Source organism: Jaculus jaculus, chromosome X (assembly GCF_020740685.1).
Source record: "Jaculus jaculus isolate mJacJac1 chromosome X, mJacJac1.mat.Y.cur, whole genome shotgun sequence".
Taxonomy (NCBI): domain Eukaryota; kingdom Metazoa; phylum Chordata; class Mammalia; order Rodentia; family Dipodidae; genus Jaculus; species Jaculus jaculus.
The window spans coordinates 138,138,694-138,141,264 of record NC_059125.1 but is presented as its reverse complement, the minus strand read 5'-3'; positions in this window follow the sequence as shown (position 1 = coordinate 138,141,264).

Below are 2,571 nucleotides of genomic sequence, written 5' to 3'. Positions count from 1 at the left end.
TAGACTTAGGGTGGCCTTGAACTCACAGCGATCCTCTTACCTCTGCCTCCTGAGTGCTGGGATTATTTTAATTGAATGCTCTAATATGAAGTGTTGTCGATTGAGATTGACCCTCACATGTATGTTATAGAGCAAATTACTATAATATAGTTCATAAAATATATTGTAGTATAAGTGGGTCACTGGATTAGAAAATTTCAATTGACTACATATGCAGCTTTTAACAGCATCCAATTTTAAAATTATCTTAGTTTATTTTATACTTAAGTGAGTAGAGTGTAAAGATCTATCTGATACTTGTTTAACATGTTGCAATTGTGATCAAGAACAAAGCCTAATTGCTATATTTATGAAATCTGGTTGTAGATGTAAATTCTACTTTTTATTTTGCTTCTAATAAAGCTATAGCTGCCATAAATTAGAAGTGTTTAATAATTAATAAGCTGAATAATGGCTTTCACATTGAAGTAAAATAATAAGATATACCAAGAATTGAAGAAAGACCTTTTGAATCCTCTCTAAGCATTAGAAGTTATAGCACAAGCAATATTTTTCTTTTTTTTTTTTTTTTTTGGTTTTTCAAGGTAGGGTTTCACTCTAGCCCAGGCTGACCTGGAATTCACTATGGAGTCTCAGGGTGGCCTCGAACTCACAGCGATCCTCCTACCTCTGCCTCCCAAGTGCTGGGATTAAAGGCGTGTGCCACCACACCCGGCAATATTTTTCTTTTTAAAAGCCACTTAAGTATTACTGTTCTTTAAAAAACCACTTGAGTATTAAAGTTATTGTCTGTTATTTTGTAGATGCTCTTCTGAGTAACACAAATGTTCAGTTTCCCCTGAATTAAAGAAAGAATAATACACTTTTAAAACTAAGATTTCCTTGGGAGGTGTGAAGTAGATTATTTTCCCCAAAGTGTTACAAATAGCACCCTAGTAAAGCTTATCCTTCATTGCCTATAACCACAGAGTTTTCTCAGCACAGAGGTAGACTTTGTCATTCACCACTTGTCTCAGTCTTGTCAGAAGCCATTTTCACACCTTCATCACCCCCAGGTGAAAGAGTAGAGTAACATTGCTTCCTATTAAACTTTTACACATCTCTTGAGATTGTATCTGAAAAGCTAAAATCAAATGTTTTGAAAGTTTGTGGATAATGTTTTACCTGTATTCTTTCAGTAATTTTTGAGTAAATAAAACTTGAAAGACCTAGAGATTTCATACTTTTTGATTGATAGTTTATTATTTCTCTATTACCTACATAACTGTAATGTGCCAAACTGATACATTCCTGAAGAAACTCATTTGCACTTCAACTGGGAATTAGGATTGGGCTGCTTTATGGTTCTAAGAAGATTCACAGCTAAAAATCCTACAGTTCTGATGTATTGAAGTGAAATGGGATTTTAGGTGTTCTGGAAAGTCATTGAACCTCAAACCCTGGGATCACATTTGTATTTAACCAAAGAATTGGGCAAATCAAACTGAGAAGGATAATTATTAAATTATTATATTTATTGAGGAAAGTTCAAAACCAAGTGAAGCAAATGAACACACCCACATGGCCTATGAGTCCTTATGGTGGGCCTAGAAAAACCATAGAGACGACTGTTGCAGTCAGGCTCACCTTGCTGGTAGAAATCACCCAACCAAGCAGCTGGTAGGAAAAAGAAGTTTATTTTGGCTTACAGTCTTGAGGGGGATGCTCTATCATGGTAGGGAAAATGATGGCATGAGCAGAGAGTGGACATCACCCCCTGGTCAACATAAGATGGACCATAGCAACAGGAGAGTGTGCCAAACACTGGCAAGAAGAAACTGGCTATAATACCCATAAGCCTTCCCTCAACAATACACCACCTCCAGGAGACATTAATTCCCAAATCTTCATCAGCTTGGAACCTAGCATTCAGAAGACCTAAGTCTATAGGGACACCCGAATCAAACCACTACAATGACAGAAAAGAAAAGACAAAGTACTCCTGCCATGTGGAGGGCAAGAGGAATTAGAATCCATGTGGAAAACAGGCGTTAGGAGGTTCTCTCCTGTCTTGGACAAGTGGGCTGAAAGGGGGAAACTTACCAGAACCTGGAGGTTCACCAGTGGTCGGGCGGCCCAGACAGCTTGCCCTCCCCAACAAACATATGGAGCTTGCCCTCCCCAACAAACCTCATGGTGGTGGGGCCCTACCTTTAAGCTCAGGTGAGTCAGAGACACTGCTAATTGGTCTGGCCTAGAAGCTGTCTCAGGAAGAGGCTAGCCAAATTTTGGTGGCTGAATTTGACCAACCACAATATTAGGATAAGATTGAAATCCTGGGAAAGACTTCCCTCCCAGGAGGGGCACAGGCTGTTTGTGGAAAAACAGATCTCCTTTAGGCAAGAAATAAGGAGTCAGCTCATCCTTTGCTCTCAAGCAAAATGGAGACTGCAAGGATAGTTCTAAAGACATTCCTGCTTCTTACTTTCAGGGACCTAGTCACCCTAACTGTCTAACAAAGCTACCTGACTCTCTCATTGACGTTTACATTTTATTCACTGAAATTTAGACATAGATATCATAGTGTTACAT